At 39.8% G+C, this 21,802-nt stretch overlaps 1 protein-coding gene across 1 annotated transcript in view; it reads left to right on the top strand.

Annotated features, from left to right (window-relative positions):
- The window catches only part of PARD3B (par-3 family cell polarity regulator beta), a 943,196-nt gene that overhangs the window by 408,304 nt on the left and 513,090 nt on the right, over positions 1-21,802 (top strand). The gene's annotated exons all lie outside the window — the stretch shown is intronic.

Below are 21,802 nucleotides of genomic sequence, written 5' to 3'. Positions count from 1 at the left end.
TCTACTTATTTATTCATAACCTAATTGCTTCAATTTAATATCCAGAATATGAAATGTGATGAAAGAAGGCCAGAAGTTAGGAGGACAACCATTCTGAAATGTATTAGCCCTGTAACCAAGGCACTTACTCTGAGCTCCAGTTTTCTCATAAATTAGAAACATTGGAAAAGATGAAGTGTTTCCAGTTGATCTCTTGTAGGAACAAATGATGCTGCAAAGGTTCCAGAAACATTTGACTTTAAATGCTTTTGAAAGGTGTAATAAAAATGTGTGTATGTAAGTAAATGTATTAGATACCTAGAATTTGGCTCATCAGGAGAGTGCCATTGTTCTGAACCTAAGCTTATAAATAAATATTACAAAACTGGCCAAAAGGTTACCAATTTGACTGAGCTGTACAAATAAAAAATGCACCTGCAGATTAATAAATATTGTACTTACTGTGTTTCATGCAATATTTTGCTTGTCCAATAAGTTTTGCTATTAGTTTCCATCGCTAGCCTACACCTGCAATACCTACTTCAGTTCAAAGATGGTAGGACTTCTATGAATCATGTAATAAAAGTGATTTTTACCTGATTGTATCAGAATGAATGGTTCTTTTTCTTTTTTTTTTTTACTTCTTCCCCAGAGCATATATTTATTGATTTTAGAGTGAGAAAAGTGGGGGAGTAGGGGGAGAAATATCTATCAGTTGTCTCCTGTATGTGCTAGGACCAGGGATCAAACCCACAACCTAGGTATGTGCCCTGACTGGGGATCAAACCCACAACCGTTTGGTACTTTTGGTGTATGGGATGATGCTCCAACCAACTGAGTCACCTGGCCAGGGCCAGAATGGATGTTCTTTTTTGTTTAACAGTTTATCAAGATGTAATTTATAACATAGAATTCATCCATTTGCAGCATGTAATTCAGTGACACTAGTGTGTTTACAGAACTGTGCAACTGTCATCACAATTAATTTTAGAGTACTTTCACCATGTCAAAATGATACCCTATCCCTTAGCAGCGCCTCCTACTCCCCCCATTCCCTAGCCCAGCCTCAGTCTTAGCATCCACTTACCTACTTTCTATTTTTAGAGATTTGCCTATTCTAAACATTTCATGTAAATGCAATTATACAATAAGGGATCCTTTGTGACTGGCTTCTTTTACTGAGCATAATAGTTTACAGTTTGCCTTAATAGTTTAATAATAGTTTAATATTGTAGCAAGTATCAGTACTTTATTTTTATTGACAAACGATATTCTATTTTCTGGATATACCACATTGTATTTTTCCATTCAACAGCTTACGGACATTTGGGTTGTTTTTCTTCTTTGGCTAGTGTGCAGAGTGCTGCTATAAACATTTACATAAAAGTTTTTGTGTGGACATATGTTTTTATTTCTTTTGGACATATACTTGGGTCAGGGGTTTGCTGGATCACATGGTAACTCGGTAGTTAGTAATCTCAGGATCTGCCGGGTTGTTTTCCATAGCTGCCACACTACTGTACATCTCCACTCTCAGTGTACAGAGTTCCAGTTTCTCCACACCATCACAAACGCTTGTTATTGTCTGCTTCTTTGTGATAGCCATCCCAGTGGGTATGAAGTGGTACCTCACTATGGTTCTGATATGCATGTCCTGAAGTTACAGTGAAATGGATAGCTCTTGAAAAACAAGAATCAGAGGGGCAAAGCCAGAATCTGGGAGAAAGTACAGAGAGAGAAAAGGATATCGGGGAAGGAAATGTAGAAGTCAATTACTTAGAGAACTGGCCAAGAGATAGGGCATGCTAAGCAGGACAGTGATTCCTGGAGCCTGTATGTCTAGAATATAAATGTGGCACAAGCCTCAAGAATGGTAAAGTCACAGTCCCTCATGGAAAGGTAGAATGTGTACTCCTATTCACACACCCAGGATGACCAGCAAAAAGGTGCTTCTTTGGTTTAACCACTGTGGTTTGGGTCTGCTCACTCCCCCTACCCACCCCTTTTCCAGCTCTACATGCCCTGGTCATTCCTGCCACTCTGCCATGGACTCTGCATTTCCCTTCACTCAGAATGACTTCCCCTATTTTCCCTCTGTCCTAATCCCATCTTTAAGACAGGGTGACACCCAGACTACTCGCTCATTGCAAACTCTTCTGACCTCTTGGGTGGCACTGACAGCACTTAGGTGGTTTGTACGATATCGCTTCATACTTCGTGAAGATATTGTCTTGCATTGTTCACATTATTGTATGTGTGGTTGCAGGTATCCCTGTCTGTTTGTTCCTTATGGGGAAGGAATGCGTTTATACTACTTAACATTACCTATAAAATCAGAAACATGATAGGTGCTTAGTACACATTCATTGAGGTAAATCAATGGTGTTCTTCTGTTTCCATCTAAAGTCTTCTTAAAATTTCATAAATGCACACAGATTCTCACTGGCCTTAGGAAAAAATACCCTTCTTGTAAATTCATTGATACAAAAAAAGAAGAATTTATATTTTCAGATAAAACTAAGTTTATTTTCAGATAAGATTACATTTACAATTATAACATTTTATGGAATGAGACTTTATGAAGGATCTGGGGGGATCCATTTACACTTGTTATTCAAGGGATTTGTTCTATATATGAAATTATTTTTCAAACTTCTGTCTGTGTTTTCAAAGTCAACTGGGTAATATTGACTGAAGGTGGCATTTGCCTCCAAATGTTAAAACCCTAGGTCAATGGGGGTGGAATGCTTCATTTAGGGATTCTACTGTTGAGTTGTCCTCAAGGTTAGTCTTTTGGAACATTGCATTCCACTTCTGTCCTTGAGCTCTCAATTCGAAATTAGAGATGGGCAAAGTCAAGCAAACAAGGCAAAGGTTAATATGGGCAGGCTAATAGGAAACAGATGGGAGTTGTCAGCCTGAAGGGAGGTCCCGCCAGAGGCCTTCCCTCCAGAGACCAGGACTGCTTGAACTGGAAATTTGACCAGGAAGGGACTCCCTGAGTGACCTTGCCTCAGAACACCTCAGCTGAAAGGGTGACAGAGTTCAGAGAAAGGTGATGGGTGATAAAAGGGCCAAGAAAGCACAATTACCTATGGGTTGCCTCAAAACTGCAAATTTCTAATGTAGCACATAAAGCAAATGTGAATGATTTCAGGAGGCCGTGTAGATAGGTGTACAGCTGGAAAGGTGTTCTGGAAAAGACGCTGTCAATTGTTCGACAGAAGACATCCACACAGGCTGAAGCCCAGTTTTAAAACACTCCTGGGAATTAGGGAACATATCATGAGTACCTGGAACGTGGGATAAAGTAATTGCTTAGACTTCGTTATAGAACAATAGAACGTGTTGTGAATGGTAAGTAAATTATATATTGGAGATTCTCCTGATCCTGGGCCATGCTGGGGCCACCGATCCTTATGGCTCACATTTTTGGGTCAACTTTTCAGCACCTTCTTAGACTGTCTCCAGAAGTAGTAACTTTGGGAGGACTGGTTACAAAGTGGAATGACGGTGCGTAGGATTGCTCTCTGGCAAGCAGGAGGGGACAACTATTCTTGAACACCTGTTATGTTGTAGGCATTTTGCTGGACACATTATATATTAACTTGCCCAGTCTTTTCAATGATCCTGCACCTTTTTTTTCTTTTAATTCTTACTTTAAATGTAAGGAAACTAAAATCCAAGAAAGATAGGGAACCTGACATAGTCATACATCAAGTAAATAGTAGAAACACAGAGAATATGAGTCCTTTTGATTTCATAGCACTTTGAATGTTTGTTTTTTTCCTACACTTTTCTACAGTGCAACTGCATTGCTAGGACGCCAAATTCTTCATACCAATCAAACACCTCTTGCATTTACTACAGAAAATAAAATAAAATAAAGAATACCAAAATAGCAGAAATTACCTGTTTTAAATAAATTCAACTCATAATTTACTGTTTTAGTAATAAGCAACTAATATAAATAGATAATGAAAATAAAGTTAGTGATTACTTTCACTTATATTAGGTACATTTTAATTGGTATGTTACTGTGTCATAAAATGTGGATATGTATTATACGTCATGTCTACTATTACCTGCACATACTGCCTTCAACATGTAACTCTGTTACTTTTTTAAATAACCATGTTCATATCTTGTCAAAACAGTCCATGTTTAAACACAATATTTATGACTGAATTCTAACAGAAATCAGAATTTGCCAGACAACATTGAATTTGAAAATGGCTTCATTCAAAATTTTGTACAAATGCTCTTTAAGAATGTATTTTAAATTTTATCCTAGTGAAACCACCTTAGAGTAAATCTTAATGGGCTAGAACAAAATTGACTTGGGATTGATTTTTTTCCATAAAATATGCAGAGACCTATTTTTAAATAGATTTTTTCCCGCTGCAATATTGCTCCTTTTCTTTAACAATGAATTTTTCTAAAACTTTTTTTCAGATTTTACTTCGATTACAAGAGAATTAATGCGTTAGACTTACCAACGTGGAAGCAAAATACAGAGAAATTTTAGATTCTAAACCAGGTTAACTTTAAGCCAGTGTTTTGCCTGTAGCTGTTTTCAAGAATTATGTGCACATTTTACTACATTTAACATTGTTTTGAGGCCCAGTTCATTAGAATATTATCATCTGTTAAGAATATACCCGCGCACAATTGTAACAAGCCAGCACACCGCTGGGTGCCACTCCCCCTGCCTTCTCATGTCCACGAGGCAGACTGCATACACCAGACAACATGTATGCAAGGCGTCCCTCTACAGCTTTCTCTTTTGCTTGCTTCTTGTTAGTTACAAAGATACATACTGTGCCAGGCACTAAGCTGGTTTCAACAGCTATTTATTTAGATTGTGTGAACTGGAGCTGAACTTGAACCCAATTAATAGCAACTGAACTTGAACAAACTGATATGAAATCATTACAGGCTCAGTTCCCTGGTCCATTATCCCTGAAGAGATCATCCGACAGCACTCCAGGTGTCTTTTCTATGCCAAAACTTGGTGCGGTGCCCAATCAGAAAGCGCCGGGGGATTAGGATTCGGTTGCATCGGAGTTAGCTCATTACCGCGTTTGTGATCGCCTTCACAGAGAGGAGACATGGTGATCCCACTGGGCGGGATTGCAGAGAAGGCTTTGTTTTCGACACCATCTGGCACATGGTTGGCACTCATTAACACAGCACGATGTCGATTAAAATAATAATTGACCACAGCAGCAATGCTGCCAAGACAGGTCCCCACCTTTGGCCTCCCCGCTAAGGAAATGGAAGAAAGGGAAAGCTGAGGCGTTGCCTCTGGTAACTACGGTCACTGGGTTTGCATCTTTGTTGGTGCGTACACCTTCCTCAGATGATCTACTTTATGTTTATTTTCATTTATTTTTAACAGCGGTGGTTTGTTTGTTTGTTTTTTCGGTTTGCTTTTTGGGGGGCGGGGGACCGGTATTATGATGAGCTTGACTCTGTTCCAGTTTCTCAAGGACCCCAATTATGGTGTTCCAACTATACACCCTGATGCCCTGTCCTGTACTGCAGCCAGGAAAAAAATTGCCTAAGGACATTCTATGCAGTGGTATTTCTTCCACAACCTGAATTAAATATAACGGAAGATTTTAGGCTTTCGTCCTTTAAAGAATGCATCTGAACCATTCAGATGTTTAGTAAGACTATACGGTCCCTCCTTAAGAAAACAGCTGTGGATTGACATGAGAGTATCCAGCAGATTTCTTCCCGGGAGTCTCCTTGGAAAGCTGCACTGTGTGCGGGGTCAGGGGCGCAGGCTTTCTAAGGCAACACTTGGGTTTGAAGCCCACTTTGACTGCATACAAGGTGTCTGGACGGGAGCGAGTTACTTACCTTTCTGATGGCGTCAGTTTCCTTAGCTCTGCAGTGGGGGAATAGCCATCCTCAAACTTTAGAATTACTGTGAAGATTAACAAGCACACAAAAACAGTTAGAAATGTGCCTGATGCTGGTGAGCGCTTGATGCAGTCAGCTACGATCACGTATGCCCCGCCATTATCTTCTGCAGGAGTTCATGCTTCCTTGAGAATGTACATTTTATCTATTTAATCCCCTCACCGCCAAATGATAGGACATACTAGCTGTGGTAATAGAGGCAGTGCTTAAGAGGGCGCTGTCCAGATATATTGATCAACCCTTTCTGATAAGACATTATGATTTAATTCCTTGTCACGCTGGACCAAGGTGAGAAGAAACCATTTGATATGGGTAATTTCCCTATAGATGTGGGATACATTCATACCGTGATAGTTAATGAAGCATATCATTTGTTTCCAGAGAAGATTATGCATATTTTGTACTACAGAAATTCAATGCTATAGGTAGGTGTTGCCATTAATGATTATGTGGTTTCCTCCGGTTGTGGAACCATGAACAAACAGCATGCCCTCTGGCAACCTAATGATTTGTGTCCTGTGCTGCTGAATGTAACCACGGTTTTTTATTCTGTTTGCCGTTTGGTCTGTAAAAAAAGCCTTTAAGAAACTGGCTTTCTGTAGGAGTGTTTAAATATCATTCATTCCACCAAGAGAAGATGACAGACATTTTAGATGCAAGAGAAAGATTAAATGCATTTGGTTTAACTAGTGGCACTAAAAAGGGCTGCATCTTGCTCTGTATTGTTGCTGTTTATCTTCTTCCCAGCAGAGGAATATTGAGCTTCCCCAGGCTGTGATTCAGGTATTAATGCCGAGTTTGGGTCAGGCAAGAGTGTGTTCAGCCTGTGACACTTAGATAGCAAAGGGAAGCGGCTCACGGCTGTTCGTCAGGAGTTTCTGTATGCCGGTGATTGCAAGCTGGTGGTTCATAATCAGGGTGATTCACAGCACCCGGTGGATGGGCTCGCTGCGGCTGTGTGTTCCTTTTGGACTGCTGTCATCGCCAAAAATGTCAGCGTTTCTCCTATAGGCTTGTCCATAGGACACATGCACATTGTGCTTTCGTTGCGCTAAATAGCTGACTGCTAACATCATGGATAACTTTTATTATCTTGGAGTTATTTCCCACCACTCCCTTGAAGAAGAGATTGGAGTAAATAAATTTTTTCTTAATTGCTAATTTGTGACTGTTGACAGAATTTGTGCCACAATGTTTTCTCGGGTGGTCTGGTGTCCAGATTGTCTGCCTTGGTTTAACTATGTACACACTTGAGAATCAGCAATGAGATGCCGTGTTTTTGGTTTGTCCACATCCATGGAGCTGGATCAGTGGTCTGGGTTCCTGCTGGGCAGACATGTAAGATGTCAAGATCCTCTTTGGGTTTAATGCCAGCCTGGCTCCAAAAATCCAAGGGTGATACCTATGCCACATCCCTTACCCCTACCCCGATCCCTTGACCCTACAACACACAGATACTTTGTATTTGACCTTACAAATTGAATCAGGAACCTGCACTGCTGATTTGTCATTTAATTCTGTATATCCTGGTTCAGAACCACGAGTACCCCTATATGATCGCTCAACCTACACCTGTCCCCATTCTTTTCTTAATTTAACAAGCACATATGCAGCGCCTGCAGCATGCCAGAGTCTGGGCATACAGCAGGAAAAAGGTAAGCCCTGCTCTCAAGAAGCCTTCTTTCTGGCCGAGTCAGAAATGATACATGTAAACAGATGCGCCGAGTGTTTCTGATAGTAACATTGCAATGAAGAGCATTGAGCAGGTTAAAGGAACAGAGACTAACTGTGGGAGGAGAGGGAAGGGCAGAAGACCCTCCTGAGCAGGCGCTCCCTGCTGCACAGGCACGAGGGCAGCCCGGATGCACTCGGGGAGACCCCGAGCCCTGCAGGGTGCCAGGGGGCTGAGCGCAGCCAGCAAGGGGCAGGGGGGCAGGTGAGGCAGAGAGACAAGGCCTGATGGCATAGCCTTGCAGGTCTTGGTAGAGAGTTGTTTTTTTGTTTCCCCTAATGGAAGTGGTCAGAAATGAGGATTTAAAACAAGAAAGTACTAAAATATGATGACGTTGTCTGTTTCTACCGCTTTGATTTAAACCTGATCTCTGATGCCAGAGTACTAGTCCCTGTCTCAGCTCCTGCCTTATGTTTCTGACATTTAGTTTTTAAAATGTTTACAAATATGTGTGCACTTGGTTCTCATTATTTTGCTCTGTCTAACATATGGACCAGCTTTTTTGTGTGTATCCGAGCCGCCCTCCACTACCCGCCATCACCCTCCAATACTCACAGGCCCTGCCTCCCACAGGAGCCGCTCTGAGTCCAGCAGAGGTTGGCCCTCCCATGCTGTGGGGTCTCCGTGCCTGGTTGCTGCCAGTCCTGTTGCTCTCCCTACCTCCTTGTGAAGCTTCTCCTCCGTTGGGTCAGGCGCTCTTCTAAGGTAGCCCCCTTAACTTACTTATCTAAGTTTCCCACGCTTCTACCTCAGTGCCTTGAACAAAGAAGGAGGTGGGTGGGTGGGTGGGTGGATGAATGGATGATGAAGGAATGTATGACTATCCACTAAAATGTCAAATCTCCTGTGGAGCTGTCTCCAACAGCTACAGCTATAGTTCTCCCTCTTGGATATCTTCAGTGCAGTTGTCATGCATTATTGTGTCAGTCTCTTCAGAGCTCTTTGGGGGTCAAGGACTATGTCATATTTATATTTGTTTCCCTGGGATTTAGCACAGTTTCTAGCACTTAGTAAGTTTCCAATAAATGCCCAAGCAACATAATGTTAAATAGGACATAAAGCTCCAAAAACAAAGGGCTGTGACAGTAGATTATCAGACTCACTCCTGGGCTAGATATGTTTCCTTAAAGAGTTTGTAATACCCCGGAGATCTCCCAAGCCAGTCAGGCCTGCAAACCTGCTATTTAAGTAAATTAAACTAAATCTGCCTCCAGTAAGGGAGATTTAGAGCTTCCCCCCCCCAAACACTTTGACCGTGACTCAAACCAAGAAATCGCACTTTACATTGCAGCCCAGAACACACATATGTATCTCACTGTTCTCTAAAACAAAGCATATCTTTACCATGTGTAACACAGTTTGCTATTTCCTATGCCATTCATCGTGTAGAATGCTGATCATGACCTCTGAAATTGATTTCGAGACTCATGAATGCATTGCAACCCACAGAAAGAGGATATCCTGTTTTTAAGGATCCAGAGATTCTCCTGAGGTGAACCTCAAAGAAAGCCACGTAAACTCTACCTGGCACCCAGATGCCTGAGCACACTCGGTTGTTTGTTGAATATCAGCATACTAGCTGTGAACATGTGGCAACCAAAAAAAAAAACAATCAACCATGGACAGTTAAGCTGTGTCCTAGGGGCACCTTTGTGAGTTAGAATTAAAGTGTCTGAATGCTGAAAAGTTGTTGGTAGCGGGTCTCCTCATCACTCAGTCCACCATGTTTATATACAACACTGCAAATGTTTTACGTAAATGTGTTGCTTCTAACATGAAACCATGGGCCCACATAGATACAGGGAACTTAACATTTCCTCTGCCAATATGTTTATATAAATATTCCCATCGTTAAGCATACTCAAATAGCAGAACTATTTCAGTCCTTTTATCTCTTTAAGACTAATTTAAATCTGAGCATTAAAAGACTGTTTGATACCATATGTTTGTTTTAGATAGGAAACAAAATCCATTCTAAACATAAGGGTTTATGAAATCTGTATTTTAAACATGAGGGCTTATGAAATTAGTATCGAGGGGTGGAAGCTGTGGTAGATTGTTTCAAGGCCACGGTTCCTCCCGTCTTTGGTGGTGTTTGTCTGACCCTTCCTAATGCAATTTTGCTGTTCCTCCCATCCAAAGGGAGAGTGTATTTTCTCACCCTCTGCTACAGAGTACTCTCATATGCTTTGCTAAAAATCCAATATTTTCTGGGTAGTAAGTCTTTTTGTTATGGCATATAAGTCTAGTCTGAAATTGCTGGTTTTTCTCTTCAAAGACCATTTAAGAACTACATTTGAAAATGAGCAGGGGCTGCCCTGACCAGTGTGGTTCAGTTGGCTGGGTATTGTCCTGCAAAGCAAAAGGTCACTGGTTCAATTCCTGGTCAGGGCGCAGGTCTGGGTTGCAGGTTTGGTCCCCAGCTGGGGGGGTGTGAGAAGCAACTGATGGATGTTTCTCTCTCACATCAATGTTTCTCTCCCTCTCTTTCTCCCTCCCTTCCCCTCTCTCTAAAAATAAATAAATAAAATCTTCTTTTTAAAGAAAAGAAAATTACCAGGGGCTATGGACAAGGAGTATCAAAAATCTTTTGTGAAAATACTGGATAGACTGCAAGCACAAAACCAAAGAGTGATACAGGCTGGAAAGATACCCAACACACATCACAGGTAGCTGTGTGTACCTGAAAGGAACAAATTAAATGATTTAGCAATGTCACTGCATACCTGAGCAGTCGACCTGTTTCATTCTGAGGCCCAAGTATGTCATCTGTCGAAGCAGCTGTGTGTGTGTGTGTGTTCATGCGTGTTTTCCATCTAGATAGACAACGTCGTGTGAGGTGACCTAGACAAGCTTAGTGCAAAGACAACTGTGATAGCATCCAAACTGTTCATTTATGCCTTAAAAGGGAAAGTCCCCCTTTTTCTATGTCAATCTATTTTTTAAAAACAGCACTATGTATTGGTTTGCTTGCCCTGAGAAGACCTGAAGATGAGATTATGATCCTCCATCTCAAATTACAGGAGGCTTGTCTCAGGAACATTTGACAGGTTCAAACACTGGCTGACTTAGATACTGGCCTCTTATCAGCACCTGCAGTTTAATGCTTTTTCATAGGTGGTAGGTCTATGTAGTTAAATTAGGTTATCAGTTTTTCGCTAATCTTGGTAGATTGTACTTTAATTTGTTAGCCTGTGACTTATCAGTATTATCTACTCATGCTATGCAGTTATAATAAACACCAGTCTGGTATAGTGCAGCACTTATGAGTATAACGGGCTTGTGACATAAGCTAGATAAAATAACTATCACTGTCAAGTTAATACACATATCTTATTTTGGTGTAATTTTGTTTATTTCTAGGACCTGTGGGAAAAATAATGATATAAACTTACCTGTTCTGTCCCTTAAAAGAGTCACAGATTTCCAGTCATTGACTTACTTTATTTAAATTGCTTAAAACCCAGCCATTCTTGTGATTCTCAAAAATCATGTTGTAGAAAATAAGTTTAAACCAAACTCTATATTCCCCATACTTAGCATGAGCCGTCTACGTCCAAATGTCTTTCCCTTTGGAAGTTAGAGCTTTAATACTGTTAGCAAGAGCAGTTTGCAAACTCTTCCCTTGAAGAATCATAGAAACACAATCCAGCAGCGTACCTGTGGCCTTTGGATGTTGATGCACGTTGAGTCTACTGCCAGGAGTTACACAGAAAAGTCAATCATGGTCTGTGCATCATGGCCTCGCTCTGCCCCCCGGGTGAATAAGTCTGCTGGTGTAATGTGCTCCAGCTTGTGCAATGGACATCGTTAGTAGCAAGGCAGCAGCCATATGAAACACCTGGGTGGTCTTCCAGGATACTGTCAGGTAGATTAGATTTCAGTTATCTAATGTGAGGTCACAAAAGCTTGGACATCTGGGGCCTGTTCCACATCATGGATTAAATATGACCCCTGCCCACCAGATGCATAAGGTAAAAGGCGCCCGAGTTCAGTGCTGATCCCTGGGTTCCAGGAGTAGCTGCGGGTCAGCAAATGAGGCCTCCAGCCGCAGTTACAAATGCTAGAAAGGTCTCCCTGCGGGGCAGGGCAAGATAGAGTCAAATTTTCCTCTGGCCATTTCGTTAGGCATGTTCCCTCTCCGGGAAGCCCAAGTTCTGTGCCTTCAGGGTTGAACCTCCCTTGATTGACTCTAGTTTAGAATTTTAACTACAGTTAGGTGGCAACTGTGCTTTCCACATCAGGAGGAGGCTCTGAGAGACATTAGGTTCCTTTGCAGCCACACAGGAGACAGTATTTGAGGAGCACAGGAACTGGCAATTTTCAAGCTTTTTCATCACATAAACTAATTGCTAAGATTGTGCGGCACACCAAAAAACATATTTGTGCAGATCTGATGAAAAATAGGTATAATTTTGATTCATTCACGCCAGATGGCTACTGTTGTGTTGGCTGTTGTCACTTTTAAATTTGACAGTCTAAGGGAAAAGAGGTCAGTGCCCTGGCTAAATGCTCAGGTATTGCATGTTTTAAAAATTCCCATGGCACACCAGTGTGCCTCGGCACACCGGTTGAGAATCGCTGGCATAAAACCATCTTTTGAGTGTTCCTAAGACACAGCAGTGGCTGCATAATGCAGCGCTCCTTCCAGTCCTGCCAGGGACTTCGAACAGTCCAATAAAATGTAATGATCAAAGGTTTCAAATGCAGCTGATAAATCATAGAGATTTGTGCCCAGGATGCCTTAAATTGACTTGTGGATGTTTCTCATCTATCATGAAGGACTTGGTGATTTGAATTTAGTACTTTGATGTTGTCGGTAATTGTTTGCAACTGTAGCTGAATGGCCTGAAGGCATTGCTGGTTTCTCCTTTTCCCATCTTGCAAAGAGTGAGTGAAGTATTCTTTCAGGGGCCGAGCTCAACTCAATGGTAGCAGTAACCAAAGTTTAGGAGAAAACGGAGGCTTCGTAAATCCTTGTACAGACCAAAATCTCTGCCTAATGAACCATCCCGCATGAGTTCCATCCCGAATCAAACAACCTTCCCAAGTCCAGACCCGCTTCACTGGACACATATTAGAATTCATTGTATGGTTTTAATGAGGGAATTACTAGCGAAACCATTGAGATATCTGCACTAATTCTTTAAGTCAACATTTTCAATATATTCTTAGGTACAAATGTCTTTCCAAAAATGCTATAGAGTGTCCCCCTTTTGAAAACCTCAAACTGCTGTTTGAATTAGATTATCTTAAAACCTCTCATTGTAAGACCTTCTGGTAGTGCTCTTCTACCCAGGTTTCCTTAGTTGTCAGTCACCTTCTCCTCTTCACCTCGCTGATACGTACTTTCTCACTGAGTCCGTGAATGAAGGTCTGTCTCTAGCCTCTAAGACCATGTGCCTACCATAAATACCTTAGTCATCATTTTATACTTATTTATCAATGATATATCTTCTGAATTTAAAATTTCTGTGTAAAAGTCAGTTATTCTGAAGGATCTTTTCGAGTAAACTCAACTATTATTTTTCTAATTATTCCATGGGTACCCATAAATCTAATGACTATAGATTAACCTCATAAATATCTAGGTTGTAAGACTGTAAACTATAGAAAACTGAAAGATCAACTGACCGAGCAATAGATTGCTCTATAAACCACAATAATTGACAAGACTGTAGTCAATATTTCAGAGCGTCTACTGGAATTGTTTAGCCCTGATGTTGATGTCACTTATATGCTCATTTATCATTAAGTCGCAAGGGTGATAACATATGCTGCATTAGTGTGAATGGTGTTTGTTTTAAAATAAATGTTGATGCTGAAGAAAAAAAAATGTTAGGTGAAGGGAAACAAACCTGACAGTAGCAATTTATTTACATATTGGAGGCATAGACAACTTTAATGGGGAAAAAAATGTCCTTGTCCGGGACGCTTCAAATTCCAAAGATTTGTGAATTTAGAGGCTGATCTTTGTTCCTCTAGCTCTTTTTAGTTCAGTTCAGCATGCCTCTATTAAGTGCCCCATTTGCTAGGGATCCTAAGTGATTCGCTGAGATGAGTTGCTTGCTATCAAGGAGCTTACAATGCAATGTTCCCCACCTTCCTCCCTCCCCTCACTCTGTCTCCGGCTGCTGTTGAAGAACTTGCTTTCTCTGCATCTTAAATGCCCACGCATCTTGTGTACTTGTTTATTATTGTGTACTTGTCTTCCCCCAGCTGTGTATAAGCTGTACAAGATCAGGGCCTTTATGTATTGTGTGCTAGTCTAGAGTGTCTGGAAGGCTGCGTCGAATACTATTGTTAAATGAGTAAATTAAGGGGATAAAAGAAAAATGCAACTATACACCTAAGAAAAAAGAGGATGTGACATATGCTAAAAAGGTACAGAAGCAAGTCCACATTTGTACGGCTCTCAATATATGAAACTTGAGGAATTGCTATTTAAGAAAAGGGACATACAATTTAAATTTTTTAAAAAACCCATACAAATCAATACTTATTTAGAATGAGAAAAAAACCACAACAATTTGTAAACTTAATAAAGCTAATATTCTAGGGATGTCAGAAAATATTAATAGTTTATTCATGATATAGTAATTGATTCCATATTAATTAATGCTTGAAAAGAACTCTTTTATACTTTTTCCCTACCCTTTTTGACTGCACACTCTTTAATAACTTCTTCGTGTGTAACATCAATTTTTGTATATTAAATAAATGGATAATTTGAGGTCTGCTCTAGCATGATTAATCAAAATGTTTTTTGTTTAAATAATATACAGGCTTGTAATTTGTGAAACTGCCTTAGGTTTATGTCTTACTAGCATAGGAATTTTAATTCTATGCTGCATTTTCAAGTACATTCTGTATAGGAGAGAACTCTCCATTTGACACGGTATTAGTCAGAACTGAATTACCTGAATACTGAAATGTATACAGTGTTATACATTGGGTGAGTAAAGTAATTTTCTATAGACTAGTTTCTGGCTTTATACATTTCAAATCTTGTTTACCTCTCAGTACCCACACCCTTCTGCTGGTGCAGAAAGAGCAGTCATTGTATTATGTCACCCGGCCCTGTTACTTTGTATCCTGAAGCTGGGTGAACCAGCACAGCGGGTAATAGGGATGGATCTCTATTCCCCACCAGGGTGACTGGCATTAACTACACATAGCTGCACCTGTAAACCACACACATACAGTCCGCTACATTCAAATGAAATATATCCCCAACTCAGTTCCTCCTTAACTGGAATGCAAAATGCTTCGGTCCACCCTAGGTTCACCCAACAGGAGGGAGAGTGTGATGGAGGGGACATTAGAGTTGAAAGAGGTAGTATTAATCTATGGCAGTTAGGCTATTTTACTTACGTAAAGTTTACAGAATCATATAATCACGCGATTATGTTGCTCCGGTTCTTGTAAAGCACCCACGCCAATGAGGGCCCTGAAGTTAAGCTTCATTAGCTCCACAGCAAATCTTTATGTGTCTGGGTATTCCAAAGGAGCAGAGATTGTTTGTGACTTCAAGAATAGATGGGATTAGGACTGATTGAAGCATTAGAGGGTAATTGAGAGGGCAGAACTAGTGTGCACGGTGAGGTCAGAGTCTGCAGGGCATTTTTAGGCAGTGGCAGGTGGTCCCACTTGACATGTACCACCTGGCAAAGAACGCAATACAAGTTGTAATCAGAGAGGCAGGTTGGGGGAAAGCAGCGAGTTCCTTGAATACCAGAACGAGAAGGCAGAGGTTCATATGCACATGGCAGATTTCGTCCTTTCACCTCTATGATTCAGGAGCCTTTATTTTGGCTTTATGAATTCAAATGCCTTTAATTGTGTTTGTTAATGTTTTGTTCCTTTTTTAGGGTATATGCTTTTTAAAGACCAGGGCCTTTGCTCGTGCTGAACCTCCTCTGTAGTTTGTTATTCTTGGTTTTTTTTTTAATCCTTTAAATTTCACTTTAACCAAAAATGACCACTTCTGAATTTCCTCCATCTGCATTGCTCATATATCTACAGTGAGTTTTGTCCCTTTATTGCTTATCATTGTTTTTAACATAACAACTTAGGACCTTGTCGGGTCTGACACGTGACATAAACTGGCTTTAAATAACATGAGTAAACTGATATGGTGAAATATTTTAAACAATATATAAAATTCTGGATTTGTATATATCAGCTGGGTAAAATATGAAAAACTCAACAGAAAAAAAAGCGCATGCCCCCAAATGTGGCAACAATATACTTCAAACTGAAGCCATAACCATCTTCAGAGAAAAGTACAGTTCCCGATAAAAGTCAGTGAAAAACCCCATCACTTGTTTTTATAGCGGTAGCACTCCAATTTAAGCAGCTTTACAAATACTAAAAGGTATTTTATCACGTATGTGCTCACTCATACCTATTGTGCAGCTAGTGACTATTCATTTGCCTGTTTTGAACAGGCATGGTTTTTGCAATCCAAAATGAAAGAAAAATGATACTGTTCATCAGCTTGAACTTCGTTGCTCCTTTCATGGCAATACTGGGAGTCATTTTCCTAATGGAGTGATATTTAAGACTAAAGTATTTGGACAGCTAAAATTCTGCTCCAGCTTGACTTGGTTTCTCTCGCGTGGTTTCTTCATCATGGTGTCTGAAAGCATGTCACAGCTGCCGCACTTGTCATAGGCCAGGCGCAAACTCGGCCAGGCGCTCCTCTAGTGCAAGGGATCTCCTCATGGTGCTTTGCCATAAATTGTGCTGCTATTGATATCATTACCCATTTTTCAAAATGAGTCTCCAGATTTCAGTGCAGTGCAGTTGGTTAGGCATCATTTGAAGAGTCCTATCAGCAACCCTTAAAATCCACACAAAAAAAGAAAACCTGGATTTCTCCAAAAACAAATGATGTGCCCTTTTACTCACCTTTTTTTTTTTTCATTGAGAGGACTAATAGGAAGAGAATACTGTCAAGCTATTTCACTCATCTGTAAGAGAGATCGTGCATTCCAGGAGAGGTGCTATTGTGCCTTGACTAGAGTCTGGTCAAGCATTTGGCCAGATAGGGCCACGTGGCTATGGAGTAATATTTGCCTTTTGAGACTCCGTTTCCACCCTCCTTTTCTTTTATCTGATCCCTCTATTCAAATCTTTCTTTCTACTGACCTCTTTAGATGGAAAGAAGCGCTACTGCATTAAAGAGATACCACTCCCTTTACTTCCATGCACCTACCCACATGCAGAATGTGACCCCTCGATAGAAGTGTCAGCTGAATAAAACTGGAGTAGAAATCAAGTTCTAAAGACTTAGAAGCTGAGCTTCTCTGGACCTCAGCTTCCTTATTAGCTATATAATGCATAGAACTATCACCTTGTGGATCCGGAATGGGACTTTGGTATAGCTTATCTGGCACACTTACTTAGCTGATGAGAGGCTGGACTCAGTTAGAGCAGCTTCCTGGAAGTTACCCACATCCAGAGCCACCTATAGAAGGCATCGCATCTCTGGAAGACCTATCTATATTTTAAGGTCATATTCATTCAATGAATGTTAAATTCATTCCACAAGTGATGAAGTACAAGACAAAGGCATTCTTATAGATGCTGACTAGTTACAGAATCTATTAAGGAAATGTATTATATGAAACCAAAATGCAGCTATGTATACTATTAATTGTATTAATATACTATGAATATTAATAATCTGGCAAATATGTATTTTCCTGTTTTTCTCTCTATAAGTTTATAAAATGTTTAACCATTTGCAATTCATTGTCATCAAAGGTAAATATTTATCAATTTAGGTGTATTTCAGTAGCATTTCCCCCTTTCATATTTTTCTTGTTATCCTAAACAGCAGTGTCAGTAGAATTGGAAGGAGAGTGTGTTTTCTCTCTTCAAATAAGTGATTGGTGTTTTGATAATTCAGCAGCACAGAAGTAATCCCTTAGAGCAAAGGAAAATTGAAACTCTACAAAGACCAGGATTTACTCCTCTGTGTACATAAACAGTTTTCATGTTGACTCCAGTTTCTTTCTCCATCTTCCCCCCAACCCGACACTTTCTCTAGGCTCGCCTCTGTGCCTTTGTTAACCAGTTGTTAACCTACATACCCTTTTTATCCCCTGCAGATTCTGTGAGAATATAGAATCCTGATTTCCTTGTTGTTTTGCATGTGATGCTACTGATAAACCTATATTGACTCTTCTTTTCTTTCCCTTTGTTTACCTCATGTTTGTCTCTCCTCGCTTGTCCTGGAGGCCAATATGATTCCCAGTATTAGCTTCATACTCATCTTCATGAATGGTCAGTTGCAAATCTAGTGTCTGATTTCTCATGTGTATCAAGATATCTTAGATTAAAAGCAAATTCTAACCCTCAGTGAGCTAAAGACAAGATTCATGATTTCTTCTGAAGCAAATCAAAACCACTTGCTAAAACTTCCCTATTGCTCCCTGGTCCCCAAGCAAGAGATGTAAGAAGAACGGCTTTAGGTTTCTGCTTTGTGCCCCTCCTCATTTGCTTTGTATGTGTAGTCAGTGCTAATTTCTCCCCCGTTTTCTTCTAGTTTATATTATTGTGTCTCCGCCTGTGACTGCTGGGTCCCCATTCCTGTCCTTCCCATTGCTTTCCCAGCCTCTCTGTGCTTAGGGCCTCTTCTTACAGATGCCCATTCAGCCCACTGCAGCATCACATGGATGATTCTTCTGGACCTTGGTTTCAATCTGTGTAACTGCCTGTCTTTCTGAGACGTCCTTCAAAACGCCCAGTATAGAATTTTATATATAACATGCTATCTTGTCATTTAAGCCAACTCCGTCCCAAACACATCCTCTAAATGTGGAAATAATCAGTCGAGGCACACGTGTGTGTGCATATGTGTGTGATATTATAGTAAAGAGACAGAAACTTATATAGATAACTTAAATTTGTGTTGGCCTTTATACCTTATTTGATTCATTGATGTACCAATTTGAGCCTTTTAACTAGTTGCTGTCTCTTTCAAAATTCTTCAAAATGGATTAGGTGACCTTCCTATGGCTCCCTTAGTTCCATTTATAGAGGACATTAGACAAGTAACAGTACCCCTTTTAATTCTAGTTTTACTATCATTAAAAAGGTGATTGCTGGAGAATTGGAAGATGTGTCATCATTCATAGACACCTGGGATCTGAGTCTGATGCTAGTTGGCTCAAGGCCTAGGCCAGCCTGATGAATCTAGCCCTCTCCTTAAAGGGAGTAACAGTGAGGGTGTGAGTGAGTTTTTCCTGAGTGTGATGTAAGTTCTAAATATACGTGGTCAGTGCTCCAGAGAGAATCAAACTCACCTGATGTGGCAAGACCCTATCTTGCAAGGACAGAGTCACCAGCAGCTACATAACTAATCAGAAACTCTTGTGCTTGGAGGGACACAGCTTCTCTGGCTACATCTTTGGCTTCCATGAAGTTTCTGTGTATTTGCATAAATGAAATGGGACTGGATCCGGTCTACCCTGTGTGTGTTCATTGGTGGTGGTTCAGTAACCCATACGTCAACCTCCCAGGACACTGTACTGGTACCCACCGTTCTGTGTGTTAAAATGGTCTGTGTCCTCACATCTCCTTTAAAGATAACCTACAGGAAGCATCGTGACTACTCATCTTAATATCACCTGCCCTAGTGGAGTCCTAGATACATCATGAGGCCTCAAATATTTAACTGTATGGAAAAATATGATGCAGTTGTTTGTATAAGACAATGCTTTAAAATGCATAACAATTTCTTATTTTATTTGGGTTTTACAGTCACTGGCTTTTGAACTATGATTCTAAGGGGTACTGCTAGTCTCTTGAGCTGAATTGAGGGCTTTTGCCTCTAAAAGCTAAGAGCTTTCTCTCAATTAGCTGAAAAATACCAATGAACAGCCTGTTTCTTTCCACATATTTTTTTCTTAAAAGCTTTGATTTCTATAATAATGCTATACCTGGTTAAGCAAAGAATTATGTTTTACTATTCTAATTTACATATTATCCCATGAAAATTAACTTGACTTTCAGGAGTTCTGCTTTTTGAGCATATAAGATAACACTGTTTACAACAATAGCAAGTGCCATTACCTCCTGTTTATTGAGGGAAGGAGGATTTCCTGCATGAAATTACATACTGGGCTGTGTCATGCATGCCTTATTTTACTTCAGTCTCCCATCAGTTCTGCGGTGTGCCGTTATCGCCAGGTTTTAAATGATGAGAGTGTGTTGCTGAGCAGTTCAACATCAAAAAGCCAGGAAAGGTGAAGCTCAGTCTATTTGACCCCAAAAGCCATGGTCCTCTCCATTGTACCAACACATGGCAGTTCTTAGTGTTAGTTTTCCAATCTTACTGTTAGGTTATGAGCTCCTTCAGTGCAGAGGTTATGTTTTACTTACTGCCCCTACCCTGGGAGGTTCCTAACACCAGGTTAGTTTTTTCCTTCTCATTTTAGGTAAGCTTGTTTGTGAGATGTGTCTTTTCCTCTGTTACAAATATCCAAGGATTCACCCAAATCATCTTCAGTTCTTTTAATTCCTTTCCTTCTGTTATACACTAGGACATACCTTTCTTTGTCTTTCAGTTAGTCTTTAAGTCAGGAACTCAGTTTGTTCCTGACAGCTACCTTTAAATGGGGCTTTGCCAAATAAAATTTAAATTTCCAAAGGTCAAAACTCTCTGAGATAGCAGTTCATATTTAAAGATGCTCATTATTAATTCTAATATAAAATAATTTGTATTTGTTATTGACACATTATGACAACCAAAGAAAAATGAGAAGGCAACTCAACAGGAGACAAGGTATGGAATACAAAAAATACAGAAGAACAAAACTTATTCCTAATGAGTTGCATGTTTGGGAAAGATCTAGCCATCTTACAGTTGTTTTTGTTTTTTTGTTTGTTTATGTTCTGAGTAGTTGGTACACTGGTACAAAACTGAAGTGCCTTCTTCTGGGAGATGCACTATAATATTACAGCATATTGATTGAATACAGCGACCCAAATACATGTTGTTATAAAATTACGTCTTAAATAACAGTAAGCGAGGAGTCATAGTTGTGTCCTTAAAGTTGAAGGAAAACTAGCATGGATTCTTTAAGATATATTTATCATACAAGAAAAATAACAGGTCTTTTTTACACATACACACAGTCACAAACACATATTCTATACATATTCATATATATATATATACACACATATATATATATGAATGACTGAGTTGAGAAAAAACAATGTCACTAAAATTATCATTCCCTCACATTTCTGTTTCTGTACCTCTGTTGACCTTCGTGTATCATGATGGTTTTACTTGCTTTTTATTTGTTTTGTTATATTTTATTTATTTGTTTTTCTCCAGTTTGTTGTGCAGTGTACAGGTCTGTTTTAAATACTTCAAAACAAACCAGAGTTTCATGAAATTTGCCTCATTCTCTTCTTAATTTCAGAGAGTGGTTTACCTCTGAGCATATCACATTTAGACTGACCAATTCATTCTAATTCAGTAATTCAGGGGCTTCACCTGAGAAGCCAATAGTCTTCAGCTTACCCGAAGGACGGAAAAATAGGGTGGTGTAGGACTGGGACTCTGCAGCCTTCAGATTGTATGGCACTTTGTATTACTTCTACTCTTCCTGTTTTTACCTATTTCGTTCAAGAACAGTTGCCAACCATTCAGCTATTGCTATGTCACTTGCTTGAGAAAATTTTTAGATGGAGATGGAGAAGGTGAGTGAATAATGTAGTGAAGTACCGATAAATAAGAAATAAATAGTCGAATGTGAACTTGAAATTTATACCTTTTGGAATAGTGTTTCATCCTAGGTGGCACAATAATTTCTTATTATAAAACACGTAATTTCATTAAAAAGCAACTTTTATCTGAACAAAGATGAAAGTATTGTCAATTCTATGTTTCATACACAGAATAAGACTGTTGAAACACGTAGAAAAATCAGATTTGTAAATAATTTTAAATAGATTTACCATTTCATAACTGTATCATATAAAATGAACTAAGGAATATGTTATTTGAAACTACAGTAGCTTGAGAGAGTTGGGAAATTCATTTCAGAATATTGATTAATGGGGAATTGCGTTTCTACTGTTTTCCACTTTTTTCCCAAAAACACACAAATAAAAACTTTATTTTTATTCGAGAGC

This window comes from Pteronotus mesoamericanus, unplaced genomic scaffold (assembly GCF_021234165.1).
Source record: "Pteronotus mesoamericanus isolate MK-2021 breed Mesoamerican mustached bat unplaced genomic scaffold, CSHL_Meso_final contig_90, whole genome shotgun sequence".
NCBI classification, from domain to species: Eukaryota; Metazoa; Chordata; class Mammalia; order Chiroptera; family Mormoopidae; genus Pteronotus; species Pteronotus mesoamericanus.
The sequence above is the reverse complement of the archived record's forward strand: the minus strand, read 5'-3'. Positions and strand labels throughout refer to the sequence as shown.